This window comes from Melanotaenia boesemani, chromosome 20, assembly GCF_017639745.1.
Source record: "Melanotaenia boesemani isolate fMelBoe1 chromosome 20, fMelBoe1.pri, whole genome shotgun sequence".
NCBI lineage: Eukaryota > Metazoa > Chordata > Actinopteri > Atheriniformes > Melanotaeniidae > Melanotaenia > Melanotaenia boesemani.
Genome location: NC_055701.1, coordinates 2877186 through 2894184, shown reverse-complemented (window position 1 = coordinate 2894184; position 16999 = coordinate 2877186). Strand labels below are relative to the sequence as shown.

The following is a 16999-nucleotide window of genomic DNA, read 5'->3' as shown; positions in this document are numbered from 1 at the left end:
GTGTGGTTTTTTCACTTTGGATGGATCTGAGGAGAAACATTTCAACTTAAAGGTGAGTCTTTAACAGACTTCTTTTTTACAGTGTTCATCAAATTTTTCCTCATTTCAATTTGTCCAAGATGGTTGCCATCGAACATCATCAGTCTACATTGCGCTTGAGTTCGTACGGTACTCACGTGTAATTTTGGAGACAAAGAATCATCCTCACAGGTGAGTCCTGTCCGATTGTTGTCTTTTTACAAGGTTGTTTGGTCAGTGGTACAATTCATCATTTAAGAGTTTTGTCATGAATGTGGCCGCCGTGCCTCTGTGACACAAACAACCCCTCCCACACACAAGTACACACAGCCATTGTACCTCTCACACACACCTGGCCGCCGTGCCTTTCTCTCGGCCTACGTGCCGCTCGACCTCTTGGCCGCCTGTGCCGCTGTCACACACACACACCTGGCCGCCGTGCCTCTCTCGGCCGCCGTGCCGTTCGCCCTCTCGGCCGCCTGTGCCGCTGTCTCACACACACATACACACCTGGCCGCCGTGCCTCTCTCGGCCGCCTGTGCCACTGTCTCACACACACATACACACCTGGCCGCCGTGCCTCTCTCGGCCGCCGTGCCTCTGTCTCTCACACATATACACACCTGGCTGCCGTGCCTCTCTTTCGGCCGCTGTGCCGTTCGCCCTCTTGGCCGCCTGTGCCGCTGTCTCACACACACATACACACCTGGCCGCCGTGCCTCTCTCTCGGCCGCCGTGCCGTTCGCCCTCTTGGCCGCCTGTGCCGCTGTCTCACACACACATACACACCTGGCCCCCATGCCTCTCTCTCGGCCGCCGTGCCGTTCGCCCTCTTGGCCGCCTGTGCCGCTGTCTCACACACACATACACACCTGGCCACCGTGCCTCTCTCTCGGCCGCCGTGCCGTTCGCCCTCTTGGCCGCCTGTGCCGCTGTCTCACACACACATACACACCTGGCCGCCGTGCCTCTCTCGGCCGCTGTGCCTTTCGCCCTCTTGGCCGCCTGTGCCGCTGTCTCACACACACATACACACCTGGCCCCCATGCCTCTCTCTTGGCCGCCGTGCCGTTCGCCCTCTTGGCCGCCTGTGCCGCTGTCCTGATGTTATGGATTCTGTATGCTTGTGAATTATTGTAAATGTCATTCACTGTCATATTTTTTGTCCGTTTTTCCGACAAGCCGTTAGTCCGTCGTCGCGGTTCATTCCAAATAAGATGTCTCAATCATTTACAAAATGTGTTTAAAATGAACATGTTGCATTTGTTCAGGTCTCATTGTGACGAAGGCACCTTCAGTTTCTTTCTCCTGGCTTTTGGCTGCCATGCCAGACTCTGATCAGTTTTTCCTTCTGAAGTGAGGACCATGCCTCACCTCAGATGTTTCCTCTATTTTCTGACCAAATTAAACCCAGAGGTGGATTTTTAATTGACTTTAGGAGATTTTTAGTTTGTCCAGGGTTGAATTTGATCCAGTATCTGAAGGTTTTAGATGCTCACCTGGTGGAAGATGTTAAATGTTTGTGTATAGAAAGCTTTATATTGATCAATAGATTATTCATGAATGTTAAAGATGTGACTCATGGGCTGTCTTATGGTGTAAGGTTTTCTTAATGTAAGATAGGAATCAGTCGGTAATGTCCAGGTTCAGTAAACTTGATCCAGGTTTTGTCTTTTGTAGACTTGTATAGAAAATAATCCCTGTCTTTTATACCATAACATCCTGAGAACTGGGTTGGTTTTGGCCCTTGCTGGTTACTTTAGTACAGAAGAATGTGTTGTAGTAGTAGTAGTAGGAGTAGTATCAGATACGCTGTGCTGTTAAGTGGTGTATTCTGTTATGTTACTGGTTTGATAGCGCTCATAACTAAAGTTATTTGAGCTTCTAAAACCCTGAACCCTCCTATTAATTGTGCCTGTGGGGACTGTAATTTGGCCCCACCAAATGGCGTGCTGACAGCTTCCTGTCTCCAGTGTATATATATTTTATAAAATATAAAAACCTTAAATCCCACAGTCTAAATGCAACAGCTGGACACAGCAAATTGTAAGTAGGTTTAAAATTATTCCAAACTCAAACCTGTAGATCCTACATGTTTTAAACTGTTTCACAAAACAAGTTTTCCATTTAGCCTGAGGCCATTTCACTAGAAAAAGTCCAAATGTTCTATTTTGTACATTGAACAAGAATTGTAAGGTCTGATCAAAAGCTGGATGTAAATTATCCAAGACTAAATCAGGACTTTACATCATAAATGCTATATAAAACTGTCTTTTTTTTACACTTTCAAAGAAAGTTAACACTTTAAAATGGCATAACAAAGGTCACATTTCCTTTAATCACCTAAAAATATATTAGGTAAAGTGTAAAAATGTGAAATGCAGCTCTCATTAATGACCTGCTGAATTTTTATTTTTTAAAATTCTATAAGTTTTACCAAACAGATTTTATTGGGGGGAAAAAAAGTTAAAGAGCAATGCTCTGGAAATCTTTAGTTTGCTATAACAGAAGTCCGTCTGCATCTGTCACCTCAGTCTGTCTGGTGATGGTGTTGGGTTTTCACTGTGGTGTCTGTTCTCATGTCCTGGTATGTGGGGTTCCCTGTTTGTGTTTATGTACCCCAATTTTTTTTTTTTTTTTTTTTTTTTTTTTTTTTGCTGTAGAGACTCATTTTCTAATATGTACTTGAAACAATTTTTATTTTAATGCAAATGTCTTTATATTTATATATGGGAGTATGTATTAACTTGGTTTAACTGCCTGTCTGGTCAGTTATCATTGCCTAAAACTTTGGCATTAAATATTTGATAATATTACTGGCTGGTCTCACTCTGCCATGTTTATTCCTGACTTGTCTCGTTTAGTTTTAATAACCTCGTTTTAACTTTTGTTCAGAGTGGTGGGAGGCCTCCCAGCAGGGGATTTAAACCTCTCCCCTGCAGACATGTTTTATCTTATACATGAAACGTTACACCGACAAGACTTGGATACGGAACGCGAGTTTTTTTTTTTTTTTTTCTTTCTTTTTTTTCCCCACCATTAAACGGCGTCACCTGATACCGGTGCATTTGAACTCTGGAGGGAATAAACCTGGAAGAGGGAGACTGAGATCTAGTGACTATAGAGGTTCTGAATGAGTACATTTGCCTAATTATCCAAGTGATACTGGCCATATTTGTAATGTCTGACAACATAAATTCATTTGTATGTATTTAAAACTTTGTTAGAGGGTAAATTTGAACCATAATGTGAATATGAGCTATCTTTCTGGAGTTCAATGTTTAAATGTGAAAGTGCCACATGGTAGAATTTTCCCTATAAATTGACATTTTTTTATTTTTTTTTTTTTTTGGAGCTTAAGTATTTTTATGTTAAAAGGGAAGCTCAGTATGTTTACCAGGAACAAGTGCTGGAGGAAATGACCATGAACTCATGGCTCTTAACGACGGCTATGAATTTCTGGTGAAAAGTCTGAGAATCGGCTAAATGAGAATATCTAGCTGGATTTAAACTTCCATGGCTTCACAGTACAATTTGAATGAAATGGAGAAACGAGTCAAAGTGAAATGGATGGATGATACAAAAACATGGAATTAACATGGTGCCTAAGGCCAGAAGATGGGATTCAGATGGCAGCTAGGTATTTTTGTTTTTAAAGGGAAGCCCAAAATTTTTTTTCCAGGAAGAAGTGCTGGATTGAGGAAATGACCATAAACAAGGAACCGCTCCTGACAACGACTATGAATTTCAGGTGGAAAGTCCAAGAATATGCTTTCAGAGAAAATCTAGTTGGATTAAACTTCCATGGCTTTAAAGTACAAATTAAATGAAATGGAGAAATGTGTCAGAAGTGAAATAGACGGATGGATGATGCAAAAACATGGAATTAACATGGAGCCTGAGGCCAGAAGATGGGATTCACATGGCAACTAGGTATTTTTGTGTTCAAAGGGAAGCTCAATATTTTTCCAGGAAGTGCTGGAGGGAGGAAATGACCATGAACAAACGAGGAACCGCTCACGTCTCCTAACAAGTACATTAAATTTCTGATGGAAAGTAAGGAAGAAAAAAAAAAAAAAAAAAGGAAAGTAAGAATCTGCTGAGAAAATTTAGCTGGATTATACTTCCATGGCTATACAGTACAAACTGAATGAAATGGAGAAATGAGTCAGAAGTGGAAGGGATGGCTGGATACAAAAACATGGAACCGACATGGAGCCTGAGGCCAGAAGATGGGGGTTTACATGGCAGCATATGTAAGAAGATTCCTTCAAAGCAATTTTAGTTTTCAGAGCTGTAGAACTTGAAAGCATTGTGTGAGAAGAGGGAAAGACCCACAGCTAGGATTTTTGGTTCAAAGTACCTCAGGACTTTGGTATACTGAAGGAAAAGCAGGCCGATAGTGTGGTCAATACCGCAGACGAAGCCACAATCTGTCCATCTTGCACTGCTTCCTACGATCAAGATCTCGAGATGCTTGAACTCAACTCTGCTTGATGTGACAATCTTTTCCCAACCCAGAGGGGATCCTTTCACCTTCTGGTTGAGAATCATGGCCTTGGAAAGGAAGTGGGCCCCCTCTGACTGCTTCACACTCTGCTGGGAACCCCACCCCACTGCTACTGAAAATCTTGTGCCAAGTCAACACAACCACATCTGCAAGGAGCAGGGATGCAAGCCTGAGGTTCCCAAACCGCACAACCTCTTCTCCCCGACTACACTGGGGGAGGTCCTGTCCATGAAGACCACATGGAGGATTAGTGACAAGGGATAGTCTTAGCAGAATCCAGCACACACTGAACTAGTTGGACTTTGTGCAGAGAATGTGTACTCAGCCCTTACTTTGGGCATCCTGGGACCTGATGGGCCACAACAGTGACTCCAGCATCCCTTACTTCTGTAGGATTTCTGTATGATCCTTGGAAGGACACGACTGTAGGCTTTCTCAGTCTGCAAAGCCCATGTGGTCTAGATGGTCAACCTCCAATGACCTCCCTGAGCAACTCTGCAAGGGTGAAGGTCTGGTTCACTGTTCCACAGTCTGGATGAAACCCACAATGTCTGAAGTTTGACCGCAGCTAGAACTTCCTTTCAGTCACCCTGGAGTAAACTTCCCAAGGGAAACTGAGAAGTACAATTGCCCAGTAGCAGGACTTACACACTCTGGTCTCCTCTCTTGAGAATGGGGGCTGCCACCACAGTCTGCCATTCCACGTGTTATCCTGGAATTCCATGCAACACTGAAGAGGTGTGTTATTCAAGACAGACCAACAGTGTCCAGAGCCTTCAACGTTTCGGGGTGGTTCTCATCGGCCCCTGGCAATGCATTTCCAGAGAGCTTAACTACCCAGACAACCTCTGCTCAAGTGATGGGCATGTCTTCCCCCAAGCCTTTAAACTTTTCCTACTCAGTGGAAGACTGTGGCTGGATCAAGGAGAACCTCACATTTCTTCCACCCCTCAACACCCCCAGTTGAGATCAGCAGTAATCCACTGAAGCCAAGAACTAGCTGGGATGGGTCTTGCTTTCCTTTTTCAGAACCCTCACATGGTTGACCACAACTTCTTTTGAGGCCAACCTGAAGTCCTCAATGGTTTTGCCAAATTCCTCCCAGACCAGAGTTTTAGCTTCCGGAAATACTGTTTCCGCTGTATCGCTTTTAGCCATTTTGTTAGCGGTTTGATGTTTCAGGTGACCTTTAGCACAAAGTCAGATAGGCCTCTTTGAGCTTTGCCACCTTCTCACTACTGGCATCTACTAGTAAGTCTTCTGGTTGCTGCTGCAATAGGCACAGACAACCTTCTGGCCACAGCTCTTTGAAGCCCCATCTAAAATGGAAGCTCTGAACATGTCCTGTTCAGATTCAATGTCCCCAGCCTATCAAAGAATGTTAATCTCTGGGGTTGTGTTGAATACCTCATGAACAGGGTCCTCTGCCAGACATTCCCACTTATCCCTTATTACCCATTTAGGTTACCTTGTCTGCCTATTAGTCTGTCTTGACCAGATTTAACTTTCAGTCAGGTGATCTGCAGAATGCTCTCTGCCCCTTTCATTATGAGATGTACAGTTACAAATCTGAGAATTACAAAATTTAACTTTAGGCCTAAAGTGGGGTGGTACCGAGTGTACATATGAACAGCCTTATGCTTGAACATGGTGTTTATGGACAATCTGACTACCACAGAAGTCCAAAATCGAAACACCACTCGAGTTCGGCTATAGGAGGCTGTTCCCCTCAATCACACCCCTGTACATGACTCCTGGCGTCCGTGGGCATTGAAGTCCGCCAGGAGTAAAATGGAATCCCCAGATGCCACTGGGACACCACCTGGGGCTCTGGATCACAATTGCAAAAAGCAGTTGGACCTTTCTGTCCCATGGGGGAGAACTGCAACACCAAGGCACGTAGCCTGGTGCTTGTAAATATTTTTCTTACCATAGGTGGTGAACCAACATGGCAGTAGCATACTTTTCAGACTGGGCCTGGCTGACCACTAGCAATTTGCTGGTTGTGTAATGCACTCTAGGGCCTTTTCAAGGTCCTTGAATTGCTTAGCCTGGCCCCTCTCAAGCAGATTCTCCTGGGGAGACCACAACAGGGCCTAATGACCCCAACACAGGCCTCAGGATCATGGGGGAGCGCAAACTCCTCTACCACAATAAGGTGGCGATTCTGCAGAGGAATGTGACAGGTCAGTTGTGTTTTGTGTAATTCTATCAGATGTGCAGTTGTATGTCTTAAACTATTTATATAAAGCCTTTAGGCAATTTAAATCTGGCGTCAAGACTAAAAGGCAGACATGGTAAACCTAAATGGGTGGTATGGGTTAGCTGGGAATTTCTGGCAAAGGACCCTGTTCATGAGGTCTTAAGTACAGCCTCAGATTGAGCAGATGCAGCAACCAGAAGACTTACTAGTAGATGCCAGCAGTGAGGAAGGGTGGCAAGCTTAAGGAGGCCTATCAGACTTTGTTGTCCCAGGGGTCACTCTAAAGCGTCAAACCGGTACCAAATGGCCAAACGCGCTACAGCATCAGTAGTTCCAGAAGCTAAAACTGATATGGGATGAATTTGACAAAACCATGGAGGACTTCGGGTTGGCCTCAAAGTTGTTGTAGTCAACCATGTGAGCTTTGCGAACGGGAAGGCGACCCATCCCAGCTAGTTCCTGGCTTCAGTGAATTACTGCTGATCCCAACTGGGGATGTTGAGCAGTGGAAAAAATGCAAGGTTCTCTTTGAGCCAGCCACAGTCTTCCACTAAGCTGGGAGAGTCTGAAAGCTTGGGGGACTACGCACCCATCACTTGGGCAGAGGGTTTCTGGGTAGTTAAGTTCCCTGGAAATGCAGCACCAGGAGCAGATGAGAACCACCCTGAGATGCTGAAGGAGACTGGATAATGTGGGGCTGTCTTGGATGACTCACCCCTTCAATATTACACAGTTTCAGGACAACGAGTGAAGTGGCACTGTGGTGGTGGTTCCCGCTTTCAAGAAAGGAGACTGGAATGTGTTGGTCCTGCTCTTGGAGGATCACACTTCTCAGTCTCCCTTGGGAAATTTACTTCAGGGTGATGGGAAGGAGGCTCTAGCTGATGTTGAATCTCTGGGTATTGTGGACTTTGTCTAGGTTGTGGAACGGTGGACCAGATCTGACCTTTGCAAAGATGTTGAGGGGGGTCATGAGAGTTTGACCATCTAGACTGTATGGGTTTGGTGGATTTGTAGAAGGCTTACAGTCGTGTTCCTCAAAGGATCATGCAGGGGGCTGCAGGTGCAAGAGGTGTTGGAGTCATCGTTGTGGCCTATCTGGTCCCAGAATGCCCAGAGCAAGAACTGTGTCGTCACTCTCCGCACAAAGCCGAACTAGTTCAGTGTGTGTTTGACTCGGCTGGACTCACCCTGAGAGAGCAAGCGCGACGCAGACGCATCCAGAGATGGCTTGAAAGGACGATGCTGCTCCTCTGGATTGAAGGGATTCAGCTAAGGTGGTTTGGACATCGGATTAGGAGGCTTTCTGCTTCTGCCTGCTTGGGTGTTTTCCAGGCATGTCCTCCTCGGAGACCCAAGGACAGATCTAGGACTTGCTGTAAAGATTATATATTTTTGGAATGCCTTGGATGTGTTCTCTCCAGCTCTTGGAAGACCCCCGGGAGAAGCTGGAGAGAGGGATGTCTGGGAATGTGTGGCTTTTAGAAGGTGGCTGGGCTCACCCTGAGAGAAAGCAAGTGTGACGCAGATGCATCCAGAGATGGCTTGAAAGGACAATGCTGCTCCTCTGGATTGAAGGGATTCAGCTTGGATGAGGGGTGTCTGGGACTGTGTGGCTGAAAAGGGCTTCCTTTGAAAGGTGGCTGGGCTCACCCTGAGAGAGCAAGTGCGACGCAGACTCATCCAGAGATGGCTTGAATGGACGGTGCTGCTCCTCTGGATTGAAGGGATTCAGCTTGGATGAGGGATGTCTGGGAATGTGTGGCTGAAAAGGGCTTCCTTTGAAAGGTGGCTGGGCTCACCCTGAGAGAGCAAGTGCGACGCAGACTCATCCAGAGATGGCTTGAATGGACGGTGCTGCTCCTCTGGATTGAAGGGATTCAGCTGAGGTGGTTTGGACATCGGATTAGGAAGCTTTCTGCTTCTGCCTACTTGGATGTTTTCCAGGCATGTCCTCCTCGGAGACCCAAGGACAGATCTAGGACTTGCTGTAAAGATTATATATTTTTGGAATGCCTTGGATGTGTTCTCTCCAGCTCCTGGAAGACCCCCAGGAGGAGCTGGAGAGAGGGATGTCTGGGAATGTGTGTCTTTAGAAGGTGGCTGGGCTCACCCTGAGAGAAAGCAAGTGTGACGCAGATGCATCCAGAGATGGCTTGAAAGGACGATGCTGCTCCTCTGGATTGAAGGGATTCAGCTTGGATGAGGGATGTCTGGGAATGTGTGGCTGAAAAGGGCTTCCTTTGAAAGGTGGCTGGGCTCACCCTGAGAGAGCAAGTGCGACGCAGACTCATCCAGAGATGGCTTGAATGGACGGTGCTGATCCTCTGGATTGAAGGGATTCAGCTTGGATGAGGGATGTCTGGGAATGTTTGGCTGAAAAGGGCTTCCTTTGAAAGGTGGCTGGGCTCACCCTGAGAGAGCAAGTGCGACGCAGACTCATCCAGAGATGGCTTGAATGGACGGTGCTGCTCCTCTGGATTGAAGGGATTCAGCTGAGGTGGTTTGGACATCGGATTAGGAAGCTTTCTGCTTCTGCCTACTTGGATGTTTTCCAGGCATGTCCTCCTCGGAGACCCAAGGACAGATCTAGGACTTGCTGTAAAGATTATATATTTTTGGAATGCCTTGGATGTGTTCTCTCCACCTCCTGGAAGACCCCCAGGAGGAGCTGGAGAGAGGGATGTCTGGGAATGTGTGTCTTTAGAAGGTGGCAGGGCTCACCCTGAGAGAACAAGTGCGACGCAGACGCATCCAGAGATGGCTTGACATGGCAATGCTGCTCCTCTGAATTGAAGGGATTCAGCTTGGAATGAGGGATGTCTGGGAATGTGTGGCTGAAAGGGCTTCCTTTGGAAGGTGGCTGGGCTCACCCTGAGAGAGCAAGCGCGACGCAGACTCATCCAGAGATGTCTTGAATGGACGATGCTGCTCCTCTGGATTGAAGGGATTCAGCTGAGGTGGTTTGGACATCGGATTAGGAGGCTTTCCGCTTGTGCCTACTTGGATGTTTTCCAGACATGTCCTCCTCGGAGACCCACGGACAGATCTAGGACTTGCTGTAAAGATTTATATATTTTTGGAATGCCTTGGATGTGTTCTCTCCAGCTCGTGGAAGACCCCCAGGAGGAGCTGGAGAGAGGGATGTCTGGGAATGTGTGTCTTTAGAAGGTAGCTGGGCTCACCCTGAGAGAACAGGTGCGACGCAGACTCATCCAGAGATGGCTTGAATGGACGGTGCTGCTCCTCTGGATTGAAGGGATTCAGCTTGGATGAGGGATGTCTGGGAATGTGTGGCTGAAAGGGACTTCCTTTGAAAGGTGGCTGGGCTCACCCTGAGAGAGCAAGTGCGACGCAGACTCATCCAGAGATGGCTTGAATGGACGATGCTGCTCCTCTGGATTGAAGGGATTCAGCTGAGGTGGTTTGGACATCGGATTAGGAGGCTTTCTGATTTTCTCTACTTGCATGTGTTCCTGGCATGTCCTCCCCGGAGACCCAAGGACAGATCTAGGACTTGCTGTAAAGGTTATATTTTTATTTGTGGATTTTTGGTCTTTGGCCTTGGTTATGTTCTCTTGAGCTCCTCCTGAAATAGCCCCAGGAGGAGCTGGAGAGAGGGATGTCTGGGTCAGTAGGTTTGAGTTTTCCAGGAGGACCAGCATGGGACGATACCAGCCTGAAGCTGCTTCCTGGGTGACCTGCTTCTACCGCCGTCTGTGTGGAGCACTCCATGTCCATCTGATCTCATCGTGCAAACGACTGCTTCCCCATGTAAGTATGAAATTAAAATTTAATCTACATTGTAAATTAAATGGATTTTATATTTAGCTATGATTCTGTTTAGTGTCAGTGGTATCCATGCAACTCCATGTTTCCAGACATGTTGCTTTAAGCATGTATGTTTCAAATTTGCTGCATTTTTTTTTTTTTTTTTTTTTTTTTTCCCCCCCTCTCTTCAGAGATGTATTGAAAGACTGGAGAGAGAAGGATGGTGACTTTCTCCCCAGATAACCAGCATGTAGAACAGTAAGTGTTAAAGTTGCAGCAAAATCTTAAAGCAAAAATTTGTCATTCTTCTTCTGAACTTTTTTAACCTTTTCAGCTTGTGGAAGAGATGGAGTTGCACTTACAGATCTGATGGATGGCCTCCATGGCGACGGTAGCATTAATCTTGATGGATGACCTGAAGAGATGAGATGCTGCTGGAAACTAATCCAGATGTAAGATCCCCTCCAACACCACCTGCAAGAAAATTTGAATTTCTAAATGTTTCATATTATTACAGACCTAAGGAGGAGATGAACTTGGAATAAACTTCAATGTGGACATGTGGAACCAGAACATTTGGAGGTATTTGAGATTCAGACTTTGTCCCTTTTTTAAAAAAAATATTCAGATATACTTTAAAATCATGTCATTTTTTGTGTTTATAATTTTCAGGAAGTTTGGATTCATCCACATTCTCAGCCTGAACATAGATGAGATTTGACAAAGATCAGATCTGCTGAAGGTCATCAAATACCTGAACCCGGGTACGTAAGGTTGTATTGATGTCTGCATTTTACACCTAGGACTAAAACTCAAACCTTAATCAAGAAGCCTAAACTTACTCAAACATATTTCACATGGAGAATAAGCTTTTATGTAAAACTTCCAAATGTTTTACAATCAAAGATCTAAAGTCTTCATTCCCAACCTGCAGATGGTGTATTAGACTGGAGACAGCTTTGAATCCTAAAACCTGACCAGACCCCAGACCTACATCAACCAGTAACCCTGACGAGGAGTGTTGGTTTGTAATATCAGACTTAAATATGTAAAAATTTCTTTTTAAAATAAAATTGTAATAAAGGTTTTTTTTTTTTTTTTTAACATCCAGAATAACCCTTACAGAGCTGAGGTCTGATGTCATCTTCCTGGTTAATGCGTCTGGACTGAAACCATTTTTCTGATGGACTGGAAGGTGGAGGTGCTGCTGGGATGGTGTGACATGGATTTTTACTATCCAATCAGAACTGGGATTCTGGAAATATTCTTTTTCTAAAACATTTTCTACCACGGTGGTTGTACATAGTGTAGTGTGGGTGTGTTGTGCTGACACCTACCTGATGTTCACCTGTGGTGGAAGTAATTAGTCTCAGTGTTAGAGGGGATAGAGGGGGGGTCGAGGAGGCCTGGAGGTTGTGGCAGTTGAAGTAGAGGCACTGTGGTGGGTGGGTGCTGCTCGCAGCTTATAGTGCTGCCGGCAGTGAAGACAGCTGAGTAGGGGAGCTGCATCCTGCTGGTTAGGAGGGGAGGCTGGATGCCTCCTTTAGGTAGCTAGGGACTGGGGATTAGTTAGTGCCTTGCCTGCGTGTCACTGAGCGCCTTTATCCATCTTTGAGACTGTGGCACTAGAGACTCCGTGATATGTCCTCCTGTGAGTCAGTATCATGTGAAACTACAGAAATGATGTAATGGAATAAACACTGAGTATTTTTATTAAACTAAAAAGTTTGTCACGTCTGATTTCTCTAACATTTGTTTTTTAAGCTTTAAATTGCTGTTACTTTCCAGATGAAGAATGGAGGGGGAAATGCGTCCAAGTCAGCTTTAAAGTGCATTTTGGAAACTAAATCTGAACAGGTCTATATGTGCTAATTCATCTGCAGGTGAAGGGTTCCTGCAGAGATGAACAAGCTGATGATGGACCTGAAATGTGGTCCCAAACTAAACATGTCAATGGATAATGTTCCAGAGACACTGTATGGGAGAGATGTGCTGAGAATAAAGCATGCAGTGTTACGTTGTGCCAGTCTCCCACTTGCCTCATTTCTGTTAATATTTACCCATCTGTGGCATTAATGTAAAAATGGAATGGATTATTGGTATCTGTAGTTTCATAAGGTGGTATATCACCAATGAATGAGACTAAGATTTATAGTGACAATGTTAATTTAATTGGGGTATGGAGAAGAACTGGGATTAAAGTGTTAAGCTTTTTGAAAATTTCTTTAAATAGGTAAAAATGAAGAAAATCCTTCGTTTGTTTAAAGGCTACAGGCTCTACTGTGCTGCTGCCCCAGGATTGAGTTCCTACCTGGGCCCTTTGGGTTCCTCACTGTCTCCTTTTCATGTCAACCTGTAGTTGAATAAAGGCCACTAGAGCCCTCAACCCTTTATTAAAAAATTAGGCATTTACTCTCGTAATGGCCATGTTACCCAGTAGTCCGTTTCAGAAAGCCACTGTCTTGAGCTGTTAAAATATATAAACTGATTTCCACTTTTAAAATGAATATCTTCAGGGTTTAGTAGGGGTTTTCTGAATTTTTCTGCTGAATAAAAAATTTTTTTTTTTTTCCAGGAGCTGTACAACTTTTTTCTAATATGAAGCTTTATCAAATATGAATAAAATTATCATGGAGCTTGTGAGGTTGGAGGCTGTAACTCCATTTAAACCAGGACATGACCGCAGCTCTGTGGAGTTCAGAGGGGACTTTCTGCAAATGAAGATCTGAAACGCCTGAGAATTTGGAAGAGGAAAGATGTTGCTGCCTCCCGTTTAAAGCACAGAGAAGGTGGAGCAGATGTAAACCTGAAGGAATGAAAACTATTAGGAATTACAGGTGTTTCTGAGCAATTCACCTCTGATAGGATAGGTTACTGGGGACTTGAACTGGGTACTCCTAAAGCAGTGACGTTACCACTACACAAGCTCTCTGCTTCCAAGACTGTTGGAATTATTGCAAATCATGTGCAAAGGGTCAACTGGATGTCACTGTCAAACCTAAGTCCCAATTCAAAAAATGGTTTGGCTACCTTAAAGGGCCAGTTTGACCTTTATTATGCCAGTACTCTGAAAGGAATGCGAGGAGTGGGACAAGCAACTATTTTGCTAGTTTGAGCAGCCGTCTCTCCTACGTTTTTTGTGTAATTTCAAGTATTGAGTTTCAGTCACAACTGTCAGGGCATCGGCTATTTTAATTGAACTGACAGACAGATAATAGCAAAAGAGGCACAACAAAAAAAAATCTAATGTAGAAAATAGCTGTCTGGTTGGTAAATCCCAACCATTTCAGCATATATTTGGTCACTTGTTTCTCCAGTTTACAGAAACACAGCAAACATTGGTTTATGCCAGCAGGTTACCAGCTCGTGTATTGGATGTGATGGCAGAGCGCCCTCTGCTGGCTCATAATGCAAATTCCTTCTAATATTATGGAGTTCTCAAGATTTGGGTTAATACAATAACTCATATTAACTCGTAACAAATTTTACATATACACCTTTACGTAAAGTCAATTTAAAACTGGTCTGCATGGCTGATGTGTCATACATATTCACAAAATACTTATCAGTTTTAAATTTGTTTATTTTGTTTTTGCTTCACCAAGTTGGATGCTTTAACGCATGAATTGGAAATTAAATATAAATGTGAGTTAATACAAATAAAAAAGATACAGATTAAAAAAAAAGGTCAATAAGTTACAGGCTGAGATGCCAAAGTGGGTGAATACTTTAGCAGGTTAAAAATAAAAAAATGGGACCTACGGGTGGTGCCAAAGCAATGTAACTGTTCAAATCATGATAAATAATGCTTTCATACAACCCCAATTCCAAAGAGGTAAAATAAATCAATAAGAACTGAACAGTCATTTCTAAATCTCATCAACCCATATTTTATTCCCAGTAGTTTTAACAATCTTTAGATCCAGTTTGTCTCAGATTGGCGAACCTCTGTCCATCTTTCCATCTGAGAGACTTTACCTCTCTGAAATGCTCCTTTTACACCCAGTCATGTTATTGACCTGTTGCTAATTAACCCAATTAGCTGTCAAATGTTCCTCTAGTTGTTTTAAAAATGCATCAATTACTTTTGAGGTGAAAAAAAAAAATCAAGACTTGTATCTTGTTTAGATGCTCATCTGCTTTCATTCAGCTGTGGTTTGTAGTGACTGGGTCACATGGTTTCGAAAACTATTGGATTTAGAAATTATTAAATTTCCCATTAAAATATGAGCAATCTGAATTGAACTACAAGGCAAGTTTATTTGTATAGCACATTTCACACACAACAATTCAAAATGTACATAAAACATTAAAGCATTACAAATGGTGCAAGAAAGCATAAAGGGCAAAAACAAATAGCAAAAATTAAAAGCAAGATAAGTTAAAAGTTAGTGTGCAGATTTCATGCATAGGACATGAGAAAAATGTTTAACATGGATTTAAAAGTGTCTAAGTTTGGTGAAAGTTTAATCTCCACTGGCAGTTTGTTCCACTTGTTGCAGCATAACAGCTAAATGCTGCTTCTCCATGTTTAGTCTGGACTCTGTCTTTGGATCTAAGAGCTCTGCTAGGTTTATATTCTCTGAATATATCCCAGATGTATTCTGGACATAGATTACAGTCTTCTTTGTCTTTCCTAGGACGACCTGTTAGCTTCACTCAGACTGTGTGCTATATCCCTCATCAGCCAGTAAGCCAAGGTCACGTTGTGTTCAAGGGGCAGACTGCATGTGAAACCCCCTGCACAAAAAATGCAAAAAACAAAAGAGAAGGAGTTAACAGTTGCATATTAAATTATATTGCCCATACCAGTGAAGCAACATTTTGTCAACAAAACCCTATTACTGACTTAGGGTTTCTGAAACCTTTAGAATACATGGTTAAGAAAATGAAGCATTAAAACATCCTTTAGATCCTAAATGTGTTGTATCTCTTGCAGGTATTGACTTTGGAGCAGTGTTTTATATTTCTCCCATACATCTTCAAGAGCATCAACATGTTTATCACTTTTGAAAAGGTATGTCTGGCTTGCAGACATGCAGTGTTCAACTTAACTAAATACACATAACAAAGTTAGCAATTTAAGTATTTTTTATTGATTGCATGACTGAAATAGTGCAGTTAAAACAGAAGTAGTTGAAAAGATAAATTTACATCACAAAAAGTTCATTCTAATGTGGGTAATTTTGTTTGTTCCATTTGATTTTAGCGTGACCCTCCATCTCGCAATGGAGGGTCCCGCAAAATGTTGTTTAGAAAGTTAAAAATAAATATATGCATCTTACCATTAATGGTGTGAGTGGTTGGTTGGAAGTGTACTTTGAAGTGCAGCTCGTAAATGCAGAAAGACATTCACAGTAAAGACCTGTGTGTGTGTATGTGTGTGTGTGCGCGTGCGAGCGAGTGTTTCCCTACTAGCGTATTGGTTGAGGTTAAAAGGGGCGGGGTTAATTAGCATATATTCGAAACATTTAGGTTTAACATTTAGATTTAGATTTAACATTTAACATTTAGATATAAGATTTAACATTTAGATATAAGATTTAATATTTAGATTTAGATTTAAACATTTAGATTTAACATATAACATTTAGATTTAGATTTAACATTTAGATATAAGATTTAACTTTTAGATTTAAGATTCAACATATAGATTTATCATTTAAGATTTAAATATAAGATTTAACGTTTAGATATAACATATAACATTTAGATTTAACATATAGCATTTAGATTTAAAATTCAGATTTAGATGTTCTATTTGACCATTATACATGTGGTTAAAAGTTATGTTAAATGTAGGAAAATGTAGGAAAAATGTGCTAAATGGGAGAAAAGTGAGATAAATAATGAAAATGTGTCAGCTACAACTTTTATACTGAATTTTTACACTTGGCACCCCATATACGAAATGCATAATTAATATAAATAGCTTAATAAGGTACTAAAAGGAAACAAGTTTATTTGCCATTAACACAAACACAGTCCCCTCAGAGACCATCAAAAATTGCCATAGCTGACTATGAAAGTCATCAAGGCGGGGTATTGGGTGAAGTTTTCAACCAGCAATAATCACGTCTCAGTAGAACTTCATGGACTATGATATTGCCTCTGCGAAAGGATGACAGCCATATGTGAGCCTGTAAACAAGCTTCTGATGGAACATTCACAACAGACACGGTGCATGTCTGAAACATGACCGTCCTATAAGGACAATGAGCAGGTAACTGTACGTGTGATTGGCTGTTTCACCTCAACTCCGCCCATTATAGTATAACACCACCTGTTTAGTAAAGGACGGATCTCACACTTCAGTCCCTGAGCTCCACAGTCCTGCAGGTTTTGTATATTTCCTCCAGCTTGTTGTCAGCTACTACTCAATGTAAAAAACTGTTGGATACATGTAATTTGAAGCAGGGAAACATCTAAAACCTGCAGGACAGCAGTCCTGGAGCATCAGAGTCTGAGATGCCTGCACTCAAAGATAAACTCTGGCA

The 16999-nt window shown here is 43.0% G+C and overlaps 1 long non-coding RNA gene and 1 other non-coding gene across 4 annotated transcripts; one reads left to right on the top strand and one right to left on the bottom strand.

Annotated features, from left to right (window-relative positions):
* The first annotated feature begins 10690 nt into the window (after window positions 1-10690).
* Window positions 10691-11671, top strand: LOC121630686. 3 transcript variants are annotated; one of them, XR_006008575.1, is made up of 6 exons: window positions 10691-10760; window positions 10837-10954; window positions 11020-11084; window positions 11175-11266; window positions 11437-11526; window positions 11628-11671. It is a non-coding gene; the product is annotated as an uncharacterized LOC121630686 (long non-coding RNA). The 3 variants fall into 3 exon arrangements; XR_006008577.1 differs by having other exon boundaries at window positions 11409-11526; XR_006008576.1 differs by having other exon boundaries at window positions 11614-11655.
* A 4816-nt stretch (window positions 11672-16487) lies between these two features.
* Window positions 16488-16625, bottom strand: LOC121631889. The gene has a single exon (XR_006008821.1). It is a non-coding gene; the product is annotated as a U4 spliceosomal RNA (small nuclear RNA).
* Window positions 16626-16999: the final 374 nt, after the last annotated feature.